Source organism: Hibiscus syriacus, unplaced genomic scaffold (assembly GCF_006381635.1).
Source record: "Hibiscus syriacus cultivar Baekdansim isolate YM2019G1 unplaced genomic scaffold, ASM638163v2 tig00111881_pilon, whole genome shotgun sequence".
NCBI classification, from domain to species: domain Eukaryota; kingdom Viridiplantae; phylum Streptophyta; class Magnoliopsida; order Malvales; family Malvaceae; genus Hibiscus; species Hibiscus syriacus.
Window position 1 is genome coordinate 157,809 of NW_024063209.1, and position 12,449 is coordinate 170,257.

Genomic DNA, 12,449 nt, shown 5'->3' on the forward strand with positions numbered 1-12,449 from the left:
ACTCTGTTCCATAACTTCTAAAGGTAGTCCAACACCTATGCTTATAATCCAAGATATTTACTTAATATAGGCCATAAGGGTATTTTGGTCATTTTGATCTCAGTTTTATTCCATTCATTTCAGAGCTCGAGGATATCCAATCATTCCTAAGCTTGGTGATATTCTTGGGTCATTTCCATGACAGGGGTATTTTGGTCATTTTACAGATTTACGGTATTTCAATCTTTTCCCTCCATCCGGTCTTATTATTTAATTCCAATTTATCATCTATTCCAGTCCTTTCGAACAATTCTGATAAAAGAGCACCCTCCGATAAATTGTTCTTTAGGTATTTACTCATAACTCGGATATTTTCGGGTCAAGTGCCTTCTCGGATTTTACAAACGAAAAATCTTGAATTTTTCTTTACAAAGACAGGATCTTAATAATTAAATTTGTACTTAATCGAGTTAAGTACAAATCCTCAAAGTACTTTCTCCTTCAGGGTCAACTCTGACTATTTTACCTCTCAAGGGCATTTTCGTAATTTCTTAACCAGATAATTTCGATATTAGCTCTTAACGAAAATAATATAATATAGAGATCCTATGATTAATTGCTTCCTCAAACATTCTTTGATCTTCAAATAATTCCTTAAAAGACTTCTAGTAACTAGCATAAACCTTCTTGGGGTTAAAAAACCGGTTATCCATAATTTCCAAGTAAAACTAACATTTCTTATGCACATCAATAGTTTTAGCAGATCAGTAATTCTTTTCAGATTTATTAATCCACTTCCAGGGATAATTCTTGTTATTTTCCAGCATAAGGGTAATTTCATAATTTTACCTAATCAAAATATTCTCATAATTTATCATCAAAGTACCTTTAATGAGATAAATTATAATCTACATATCTATGGCTGATTCTTTTATCACTTAATTCCAGAACTTGTAATTTAATTCCAACTGTCCTTCAATTTCTTATAATAGTCATCTGAGCCATATTAAGTTACATACTTTCTATCGTATTCGTATCTAGTGTAGATCTTTATTAATTACACATATGAGACAAAACATTTCTATTCATGCATTTACCAATACCAACATGTTCTATAAAGCATAAAGAGGTAGTAAAGTATTACCTCGATTTCCATGCAATACTAATAGACCAATAAATTCCATTTGAACCCCCTCGATCTTGAATTCAACTTCCAATAATTCCTCAGATACATATCAACATAAATTATATAAAAACATAGCTTAATTACGATAAACGGATCGAATCGGGTGATAAATCAGTGAAAAATAGCTTACCGGTTTTGAATTTGCCGAAACGGACTTTGGATTTGGATTCAGGATGTCGAAAGCATAAAATATGACTTTCGAAAATTTGGAATTTTTGGTCAAAATCAAAGTCAACGGGATTGACTGTCAATATCGAGCCCTTCGGGTTCTAATTTCGAAAACCAGACTGTAGAATCGGATTTGGAACGTCGAAAAATGTCAAGATAGGTATACTCGGTCAAAGTCAAAGGTCATTTAATGCCCGGTCAAAGCCTGTCAAAGTTTTGGTCAACATTGGTCAACGCCGATCAACAGTCAACGGGTTGGGTCGGGTTGTGACCGGTCAAACCAGTCAAAACAGTTCCAAAATCGGTCAAACCGGTCACTTTTTCCTTCCCCACGCACAGTGGCGGCACGTGGGGGCGTGTGAACAGTTCTAAATTCCCGAAAAAATTCCTAAAAATTATTTTGAGCGATTTCGAGATACTTACAAAGCTCGGTTCACAATTTTGAACGGCGGAGAGCTCGATTTCAACAAATCGAAAACTTTGACCGCTTCACCTCCTCACGCGCCGCCGTCGACGGAGACCAAGGATGACACCGGCAGACTCGGAACGATGCAATGAACACGATGGTGCGGGAGGTGTCGTAAACGGATGCTCGTATCGTCGTGAATCGACGAAAAACCAATTGAAATTGAGTTATTACCGACGATACTTCCGACTGAAATTAACGACGAACGGCAACGATTCACGATGAAAGGTTTGAGGGGTTTTGTTCCTCGCTCGACAACGAACACGATGGTGGTTTCGGCTCGTCGATCGGAGGTCGGACGACGAGTAGATCGGAGTTGAAAGAGGGGTTGAGGGAAGTGAAAAACGGTAAACAAACTAAAACTGGGCGTGGAAAATGGAGTTTATAATTATCCCATAATAAAAATAGGTAAATCATAAGTTTAGTCACTGAACTTCCTGCACTTCTTAAAATAGTCTGCCAACTTTGAAATGTTACAATTTAATCTTCAATTTCTTCCAAAAATACCAATTAATTTCACCACTTTATAATTTCTTAAATTTAACCCCTAAATTAAGGTGTTACCTTGGTAGGAGGAAATATAGGAACTGCGAACCAATTGGACTCATACCAGAGTCTCAACATCCTTTCCCCCATTTCCTTTGAATCTTCCATCGAATCATTATCGTTAATGAGACCCACCTCTAGTAGCCGAGTGTCAATTTGCTCTTTCAGTGACGACTCTGGTGTTTCCAATATCCTCAATGTGTTGCGATAGATTGTTCTCCCACCCACTCGTCATAATATTATGGCCAGTCGATCTTGCTCCTCCCCTTATATTTTCTTTGTGTCTTAATCACCTCACCGTTCGGATTCGTTAGCCGTACGTATCCCTTCTTTCCTTTGGAGTCCGTACCAGTTTCCTTGATGAAGATTGCACTATGATTGTCTGGTAGATGTCCTGTGGCATGCATTACTACCTCAGTAATCTGCCCTTTTATTGAAGGTACCATATATACCCCATCCGATACCCTGGTCCATCTTTGGCCTGTCTTTCTTTTGCTTACCCTTTGATCCTTATCTTTCCTTCTTCTCCTTTGGGTTACCCTCGACCACTTCCTCCCTATATTCTTGTTGATCCTCCGTTTGGAGCTCCGCTAATACTGCAAATCTTGACGAGCCAACCATTTCATTCTGGGCTCCTACCTTCGATTTTCCTTTCATCTCACCTTTCCGTTTATGTTGACTAATCTGAAACTCCGTGTAGATGTAGGTTAAGCGAAGCTAGCTAGATGTTTAAAACAATCTGCAATGTACTAGATGATGGCCGACAAGGTCAGAATTATGTGCTAATTTCCATTCTTTGGCCTGGTTCTTTTCGGTTAATATTTTTAGTAATTATCGATTTACATTCTAGTTTTGGTTTTATCATGCTCATCTTCTATAACTTGGCCTTCAGGTCAAGCAACTAGCTGAAAAAACTCGGACCGGGAAAATTTTACCAAACGAATTTCAAGGAGGAACATTCAGGTATGAATTTTATTATATACCTATTGGATATTAGTTTTCCATTGTCTTTTAATAGTTGAAAGAAATATTGAGAAATTGTCATCTTCGGCAGCATTTCAAATCTGGGAATGTTTCCTGTTGACCATTTTTGTGCAATTATAAATCCCCCACAGGTACTCTCTCACACACGGACACGTGTGCATGCACATGTTTGTACATATATATATGCTGAGAATGTGCTACATGCTTGCTCAGATGTGCACCCACACCAAAGTCTATTACAAGTCAAACACCCTGTGCCTTTATTAGAGAGCATTAAAATATAGCTTCAGCTTATTCCATCCATGAATACTGTTACATTCAGTCCTCAGAAGGCAAAAGTAGCTGGTCTAATGACATTTTTTTCCTACAGAAAGCAATAAATTTGGAAAAAGCGTAGTACATTCTTTTCCGTTTGTTGATTGAAAACAGTGAACTACTAATGTCGTTTTTCTTTTCTGCACTTTTTCCCATAGGCACTCTTTAGAATATTTAACAACTGTAATGGATGCTGTTATAAAGTAATCCAGACATTGTAAGGTGCAATAAAACTCTGTTCATTTTATGGCAGGCCGGTATCCTTGCTGTTGGTAGAGGAAACGAATTTGTCGAACCGGTGACAGGAAGTGATGGTAAATTACACTTGTCCAGCATGCTTCTTTAAACTTTATGCTTCTAAGTGTTTCGCATTTCATTTGTTGATTCATGCGCAAGTATTGAGAGGCCAGCAGTCGTGACAAAAATGAACTTGACATTATCTGCCGATCATCATGTTTTTTGCGGCAAAGTCGGAGTTACGTGATGGTGCCAGTCTTTTAACCACTGCTCTTAATACGGATCTTCCTATGGACGAGGGACATCCCCTAATATAAAACCTAAAATACTTCGGTATGGCATGAGATTTCTGTAATATTTGTTGCAGGTGCATTTATTTCAGCGTTACAAACAAACTTCAGTGATATTCGGAGGCTGCTTCTATAATAACATTTGTGTTGTTGAAATCCCATCAGAATGAGCTATGGTGGAGAGGTGACTTTCTTAAAAGCTTGATAATAATTCTCCAAACTGATCATTTTCAGTTTTCCCGGAATTTCCATTGCGGCAGAGAGGCTATTGTGCAATCCTGGTTACCGAAATGATTGCCGAAATTTGTTCAACTCATTTGACTTATTCACAAGAACCAAGTTGTTTCAGATGTAAAATTTTGCATGAATTTGTTTAGTTTTACCACTTCCATCAGTTTTTTTTATGCCTTCTTCAGGGTGCTCCTGCAATTCATGTTTACATGCGATGAATAAAGATAAATGGGAAAATGCAGATACTGAAAGTACCAATTACTTTTCTGATTAATGCCATAGCTTTTTTTTCATGGTTTGAATGGATATTTTGCCGATCAAATTGACCTATACAATACATGGCTCACAATGACTGATATCTAATTACACTACTGAATGCAAATAGATCAAACACCATTCACTGCATGAAACCATGACTTATTCAATCAAGAAAAGAATATTAGCCAAACACATTTGGAACATTTCATAGACCTTGATCGGCAATCTAAGCAAAAAAAGAAAAAAACAATACTCAACCTGTAGGTGCTCACAAGCAATACAAATCTGATGAAAACTGCTTGGAGAATTCGAGTATGTCTACTAGTTAGCATTGTGAGACCCTTTCACGGCAAGGGGCTCATACCACTGAGAGCCAAAGCCGGCAGCTTCCCTCGCTTTCTCATTAAAGGGTGGTTTCAATGGTCCCCTAAAGTGTGTCCGCACTATTTCATGAAATTTTTGAATCACCTCTTCACTTACCTCCTCCATTGGAGTCACAACGCCTTTGGCTTCACTTTCTTGTGATGCCACGCCGTCTTGGTACAAAGATGGATTTTGGGATCTCAGGCAAAGATACTTAAACCACTTTACTCCTGCAGCACAATGCGTAATCTCTTCGGGGTAAACTACTCTCTCCAGTAAATCAGCCGTGTCATTATCGCCTCCATTACGGAACCTAGAGATAGTTGTCGGCAGAACATCAAGTCCCCTAGCCTGCATCGTATTTTCAGATGCTTCATCAAAGTGAACATTTCGTGAATTAATGATCTTTTTGCTTATTTAGATGCATCAAATCCACTGTCTTTTATTTAATTACAAGGTTCCCAAGATATTCACATGAAATAAAGTTGTTCCATCTGTACTTAAGACCACAAAGAACTTATTAAATTAATATCTTCATAGTTCAAATGCATTATTGTTTGCATTATTCCCCTTTTTATATATATAATTCGGTATGCAATCACCTAAAAGTCCTTATCTTTCCACCACATGACAAGTACACTAAATGAGATGTCTATTGGAAGTATTGAATAGGGCAATAAATGAGATTAGACAGATCGCGAACTATTCGAGATCGACTCGATCAAGACTCGATAAATACTCGGATCGAATGGACTCAAGATCGAGCTCGACTCGAGTTCTTAACGAACCGAAACGAACTACTCGATATTCGACTCGAAAAACTCGTAAACAACTCGAAAATATAATATATTAAAATTTTATTTTTTTAAAAATAAATTATTAATAATATTAATATTTATGTAATGATTTTTTTAAAAAAATACAATAAAATTTTATGTATTTAAGATTTATGTTCAAATTTGAGTTTGAGACTTTAATCGAATTAAGTTTAAGAATTTTTTTTCATTTCGAGCCTTTTCAAGCTTCTCACGAGCTTCAATTCAGGATTTCGAGTTCGAGTCGAACTTGAAAATTTTAAACTCGCGAATTTTCGAGTCGAGTCGAATTTTATTTCAGAGTTTTCGAGTCGAGCTCAGCAATACTCGAGCTCGACTCGACTCGTTTACACCCCTGGTATCGAAGGCCATTTGCAAGCAGTACTTTTCATCGAATTCATATATTAAAACAGAATTAAGTTATTATAATTTTTCATTAATGCAATGCAAACTAGTAATATAGAAGACGACAACAACAACAACAAAATCCTATTCCCATATACAAAAGGGTAAGGGGGAAGTAGGGTATTAAGCCGCCCCAACGCCAGGTTGAAAACAACTTCCGTGGAAGACTTCCGACAGTCAGAAAATTAAAAATAAAGATAAAATACAATGCATGTATAATTAAATAAATAAATACATACTTGAACAATTTTCATAATGCAGTCTTCAATATGCGCGTTTGTAATGGGAAGTAATTCATGCAAATAAATCCCTGCGTAAAAATCTCTGCAATAGACAGAAACGTAAGACCCGACAAAATTTAAAAAGATGAAACATGAAGAGAAGTATACACAAAAATCAAGGATAACAAACTACGAGAAAGAATAAAATTAAAATGAGTTAAAACATAAACAAAGACAACACTACTCTACTACCCTAGTTCTAAGCCTCCATAATTTCCATTGACAGAAATGTATAAAAAATAGTCATGTAAATTACTACAAAAGCATTAAAAGAAGACAGAGATGATACACCCTACGGATGTGACCCGCACTACTCGGCTACCTTGGTCTTAAGTCTCTATACTTTCCTATCAGAGGTCATGTCTTTGGTAAGGGTTAAATCCTTCAAATCATATCTCAAGCAGTCTTCCCACTTCCGCCTTGGTCGTCTTCTCTTTCTAACACCGTCGACTGTAATTGACTCTACCCTTCTGACCGCATCCGACGGTTGTCGACTACGGATATGCCCAAACCACCGTAATCTTCTCTTCCTCAATTTTTTGGATATAGACACCACTCCAAAGACATCCTAATAGAAGAGTTTGATGTCATATCCCACAGAGTCCTATCACATGTCCATCGAAACATTCTTATTTCTGCGACCTCCTTCCTCCTAACATGATCTTTCTTGAATGCCCAATATAGAAGACGAGTACAAGAAAATCATGCACCTCATGGACACAGTGTTCAATTGCTAACCGTTCCGGCAAGTCCTTGGATGTAGCTATTGAAGAATCCCAGAGCCCATCATTAGCAGGTAACATGCCATAAGAAGAACCAAGCTCCTCAAGTCGAGCTGCAAGCAGGCTGAAGTGGCGGCCTTCATCTTGAGCTACCTTCACTTAATCTGTGAAGAACTCTCTTGACATTTCTTCTTTCTTACCAAATCGAGCAATTATATCCTATATCAAATCTATAAAAGAATGAATAGATACACAAATAGAGGGGGGAGTTCCTAAATCATCAACTCTTCAAAACTGAAAACTTGCACTTAACTATTCAAGAAACCTTTGAAAATAGAAAACCCTGCTTCCTAACAATTAACTAAATACATAACAATCTTAAATGCCTTGAAACAATGAAAACAGACATAATCATACCCAAAACAACTAAAATAAAAACAAAGGGAGAACAAAAAGGTACCCAAGACAAGTCAATAGCCCAACTCTCCGTGTGTACGAGAGTATGCACAATGGCTTGTCTGCTCTGCAAGCTACCTGCTTTCCCAAGCTTTGGCATCAAACTAGGAGACACCAACTTAACCTTAAAAAAAAATTAAAAACCCATTATTTTTTAATTGAAATATTTTAATAACAGCTAAATCTAGGGCTTCTGCTACGTACGTTGGTGAGCCGGGCGGGTCGGTTGGGAACGGGAAGGTCGAGCGATGGGTCGTAGGGTTGGGTGATGGTTCCTTGGAGCCATTTGTTTGCAACTGAGTCGCCGAGTCGAGCCTTCTCCAAAGGGTCTGCTGTGTTGAGAACACGAAGCGCCGCCTCTACTAGCGTCTCGTTTTCTCGCGCCGTTTGAACTCCACTCATCGCTTTTCGCTAGCTCTGAACCGACTTGAAACCCAACCAGCAAATTTATTTTTATTTTATACTCCGTAAAAACTGCTAAATTGAGTTTTTCAAGGGACAAACTTTTTCAACTTTTGATAAATTTTGATTTCGTTTAAAGTTGTAATCACACACATCCCAAGAGAAGTAGCTGATTTCATCACCAGACACGCGTGGCCACTCCAAAATGGGCTATATGTATTTCATCATCCGCCAGAACTTGGGTAGAAGACTAAATAAACCTATAGCTTTTATTAATCTCTTTTTTAAACCGTGACATTTAATAACATGGATGATTTGATTATAAGAAAATAAATTTACAATTAAAATTAAATTCATATGATAATTTTTTGTAAAATCATTAATCAAATCTGCAATGTGCTGATAAAAAATATCATTTTAATTTGGATTGATATTAAAATCTTAATTTTAAGGGTAAATTATTTCATTAGTTCTCTTTGTTTTCAGTCCGACTGACTTTAGTCATCGATTTTTTAATTAAGTATGTTTGATATTTTACGTTATCGATTCGTTAGATTTAAATCATTCGACCGTTAATATATTAATGAAAGTTTTAAGTGACAATTTTAAATATAAAAAAAATCTACTTTTATCAACTTTTAGTGACATGATAATTTTAAAATAATAAAAAAATTTCCACCAACCTCTTCATCTTTCTCTCCTCTCACTTCTTTCTTTCTTTCTTCTCCTTCTTCCTCTACACGTGCTTCTTCTTCTTCTTGATCTTCCTTTTGATCAGATGTCGTTTAAACATTTTACAACCGACTATCGATATAGCTAGCTGTTGCTCAGCTCGATTCCTATCAGGATTGTCATACTGGTCGAATCAAGAGCTTCTCCTGGTATTGATCCACTTCTTATTTTTTGTTATTCGCTTGCTAAATCGCTCGTTTAAGAAAGATTAAGGTTTTCGTTTAGCTTAATTAGGGTTTTTGATAGAAAGAGAACTTGTAGATTTGGATCCACCATGGCGGCTTTGAAGGAGCTTTTACCTTAAGCAAAAAATGCAACGTCGATGTCATAGTATCAAATTGTGGTTACAGATTTTGTTGTAGATGCAGTTGTGGTGTCGTTGTTACAGATGCTACGGGCGTTATGTAATGTGTTGCGGTTGTCAGGGACGTGATCTCTTCCTCAAAAATCACAATACAACTAAAATAATATATTTATACATTTTACAGTTATCTTTTAAAATACTAATATTAATATATTATTTAAATATTTTATTTTGAAAATAAAAATTTAATTTCATAGATAAAAATTTATTAAAAACAAATATAACCATATAAGTGTTATCTTACTTGATAATGAGTAATAATAATTATAATGTTAATGAATAACATATTAACAATATCACTAAATTCATATTAATTTTTTTATATTGTAACATAAAAATGTTCATTTTACATAACTTAGGGGTTGTTTGTTTACTTCAGAATGATTAAGTACTGATTAAAATGCTGAATGATTCAGAGGCTCTGAATGAATTAGCTCTGAATGTGACATGTTATTTGTTTACTGGCTCTGAATCATTCATAATGTACTTCTGTGCTGAATCATTCAGCACTGTTTTGCTGAATCAGTCAGCACTGAATCATTCAGAGGTGCGAAACAAACACGATGAATGTTGAACGGTTCAGCATTCAGCACTGAATGGTTCCATTAAGAGGTAAACAAACAGCCCCTTAGAAAGAAAAAGATACATAACTATAAATATAAAAATTCTATATTTTACAGTTAACCGCCAAAATGAATGGCTTGGCAGACCTAGAGCATTTCCATCTTCGTCATTGTCTTGGTTTTGATTCATTCCTATTCAATGTGAAGAAGACATCACATTATGTGCATCATAAGATGCATTATTGGTAGGAAACATGTTGTATGATAAATGATGACAAAAAAAATCCATAACTTGGATTTTGTTCAAGGTAAGGTGGATAACATGAATTTGGTTGGTAAGAATGAGAACCATGAGATGATTCACTAATTTTATTATCATTTGTAGTTGAACTATATGATGATGAACCTGCAAATGAATCATAAAAGTGTTCTCCCATCCTCCTATGAGTTCTATCATCATCATCTCTTATATTTCGTGATGTATTTGTTCTAAACAAACCTGAATTATCATCGTAAGGATATCTGGATGTACATTGATCTCCATGAAAAGTAGTAGAATAAATATGTTCATATTCTGGTTGGTACGTACCTTCATTATCACCACCATGATCATCACAACCACCATCATTGTCGTTGTCGTCATCATCATCATCATAACTTGGAGTAGATAATTAAACATTTTCCTCATTAGTTGGAGTATGTGAACTGTTCATATATTCACCTTGAGTTTCTTCATCAGTTTCATTAAGTAACTCCTCAGGCAACTATGAGAAATTTTGTTCACTATCAAGTGTAGCATTCTTTATTTCTTCAATCCATGCATTTAGTAGGCCATTTTCTTCAAAAATATTTTCAATATTAATCGAATTAAAACTGTAATATCCCAAATTAAGGGTTAGTGATTAAATTATAAAATTTCATAATTTGGGGATAAAAGTAGAATAATTGAATAGTTCAACGATTTATGTGGAGATATTTCCTGGAAGTTGTTAGTAAATATTCAAGGAGTCAAAGGGCAAATGAGTAATTGAACAAGGAAAATAATTAAATAATAATTAATGGGTATTATAATACCCATGTGGCGAATTATTGAAGAGATAAGTTTCCAGGCAATTCTCTTCTTCATCTTCTTCTCTTCTCCACGTGAAAGCTCAAGCAAAAGGTAAGTTTCCTCATTAATTGATTATTTGTTCAATTAAAGGTTGGGTTTAGATCCTTAGATGATAATTAAGCTTAAGGAAAGCTTAATTTGTTTTAAAATTAAAAGATTAAGAAGTTATGAAAGATTAAAGAAAATGGGTTTTGAAGTGAAATTTTGAATAGGAAGGTTTAAATGAATTTGGAGGATGAATTTGACTTGTCATCTATGAGGATAAGAAGTGTTAGAATTAAGTTTGGATAACATGAAAAATTTGGTATGATTATTGATTTCTATATAGAGAATAGAATTTTGAGGTTTAACATGAAATAAATGGATATAAATTAGTTTAAGTACGTATATTTGAGTTAAGAATAGAAAAGTGAATGAAACATGAAGAATTGAAGTGGAAATAGTGAATTTTCGTGCATGAACAGTGATTTCTGGGCTTGAACGAAAAAATTCCAGATTATGGGTACAGATTCCCCCTAAAGGAAAAATGGAATTTTGGTTCATTAAATTAGCTTAAGTTATTAACATCAAGTTTAAGGTTAAGGCTTCTGATAATTGTTTTGAAAATTATATTTATGTAGAAATAGAGCCTATACAAGTTCCGAAACAATCAAAGAATTAGGATCGAATCAAAGCAAGGCTAAGGTGAGTGCACATTATTTAGTATATGATGTTCAATGGAAAAATAAAACTTGTGATAAGTATATTTCCAATAGTAAAACGCATAAATTAATAGAAGTATGTGTTTATTATGATATATATATATATATGTGTGTGTGTGTGTGTGTGTGTGTGTGTGTGTGTGTGTGTGTGTGTGTGTGTGTGTGTGTGTGTGTGTGTGTGTGTGTGTGTGTGTGTGTGTTATTGATATGAGTATGGTAAGAAAAAGGGATTAATGGTGATGATAAGAATAATAATAAGAATAATGAAATGATATGTATATGTGAATATATGTATATAAGAAGACATAAGAGTAAGATATAAGCAATGTAACAAGAAGTGTGAAATGACATGAAAAGTTGATATAAGCTATGCAAAAGTGATTTACGTGACTATATGTATATTTGATCCAAGTTATGTGAATATTTGAGAATAAAATATGAGAAAAGGAATATGTGATATACGAAAGTGAATCATATGAAAATGTGTTACGTGCGAGTGAACTACATGATTAAATGTGATATGTGAAAGTGAACCATATATATATATATATATATATATATAATATGAGAAATGATATAAGCTATGTGACATGATCTATATGATTACATGAATAAGCAATATGTGATACATGTTATATGATATGAGATAGATGTTTACACATACATATGGTATGTGATAGAAGAGAAGAAACATGTGATTACATGAAGTGTGATAAAGAGGTATGTGAAAGAATGATGTGATATGAATGTGATATGTGAACATAAGTGACTAATTGACATGAGCTATGTGATTATATGAAAGCAAGAACATGTGACATGAAATACATGATAAAAAGATATGATACTCTGTAAGGGTATTACATGATATGAAATA

General features: G+C 34.9%; 1 long non-coding RNA gene and 1 pseudogene across 1 annotated transcript; one reads left to right on the forward strand and one right to left on the reverse strand.

The window, feature by feature from the left end:
• Window positions 1–3,241: 3,241 nt before the first annotated feature.
• LOC120172870 lies at window positions 3,242–3,956 on the forward strand. The gene is made up of 3 exons (XR_005521004.1): window positions 3,242–3,308; window positions 3,400–3,460; window positions 3,898–3,956. It is a non-coding gene; the product is annotated as an uncharacterized LOC120172870 (long non-coding RNA).
• Window positions 3,957–4,897: 941 nt separating this feature from the next.
• LOC120172812 lies at window positions 4,898–8,182 on the reverse strand (annotated as a pseudogene).
• Between the last annotated feature and the right edge of the window lie 4,267 nt (window positions 8,183–12,449).